This window comes from Poecilia latipinna, unplaced genomic scaffold (assembly GCF_001443285.1).
Source record: "Poecilia latipinna isolate Pla-1442-1.1 unplaced genomic scaffold, P_latipinna-1.0 Scaffold2792, whole genome shotgun sequence".
In the NCBI taxonomy this organism is placed as follows: domain Eukaryota; kingdom Metazoa; phylum Chordata; class Actinopteri; order Cyprinodontiformes; family Poeciliidae; genus Poecilia; species Poecilia latipinna.
This window is the reverse complement of record NW_015115408.1, coordinates 29,594-30,304: the sequence shown is the minus strand read 5'-3', so window position 1 is coordinate 30,304 and position 711 is coordinate 29,594. Positions and strand designations below refer to the sequence as shown.

The 711-nt window shown below is 31.8% G+C and overlaps 1 protein-coding gene and 1 long non-coding RNA gene across 2 annotated transcripts in view; one reads left to right on the top strand and one right to left on the bottom strand.

Annotated features, from left to right (window-relative positions):
- The window catches only part of LOC106939175 (uncharacterized), a 4,128-nt gene extending 3,863 nt beyond the window's left edge, over positions 1–265 (top strand). Inside the window, exon 2 of the long non-coding RNA XR_001422778.1 lies at positions 28–265. This is a non-coding gene — a long non-coding RNA (uncharacterized LOC106939175). The remainder of the gene's footprint in view (positions 1–27) is intronic.
- Positions 1–711, bottom strand: part of LOC106939174 (rho GTPase-activating protein 39-like) — a 22,902-nt gene that overhangs the window by 8,542 nt on the left and 13,649 nt on the right. The gene's annotated exons all lie outside the window — the stretch shown is intronic.

The following is a 711-nucleotide window of genomic DNA, read 5'->3' as shown; positions in this document are numbered from 1 at the left end:
CACAATTTAATCAATGGCTAGAAAAAGGTTTAACAGCATTATGTGTAGTCCTTAAAGATGATAATTTTACAGGCTTCCAGGAACTACAACCAGAGTTTGCCCTAAGAACTGAAGATCATTTTAGTTACCTACAATTAAGGGACTTTTATAGCAAAGAGATTAAACATAAAATAGACCTCAATGAAAATGTGATGGTCAAAATGCTGATTGAAACCTATAAGAGTAAAAAACACAGAACAGTATCCTTATTCTATAATATTCGTTATAAAATAGAGGCACTAACACAACTAACACAATGGATATTAAAACAAAATGGAAATGGGAATTGGGACTTATACTAACAGAAGACGATTGGCTGAATATCTGGAAGACCCAAATTACAACATCCTCTTCTAGAATTTAGAGAAAACATTGTTGGAAAAATATAATCAGATTTTTTGTTAAACCCAAAATTACCAGTAAATTGAAATCTAGAGTTCAATCATGTTGGAAAGATTGTGGAGCGTTTAATGTTAACCACATATATATTTTCTGGCTTTGTACCAGAATTACACAGTTCTGGAACAAAATACACAAAGAGATTGTAACAATATTGGGCTACACAATACCTGAGACTTGTGTGGTTTACCATATTGTTGAGACTGGTGTAAATTTAGATAATGCCACACTGTGTCACTGTTGACTGCAATATAGCTATATATATATATATAT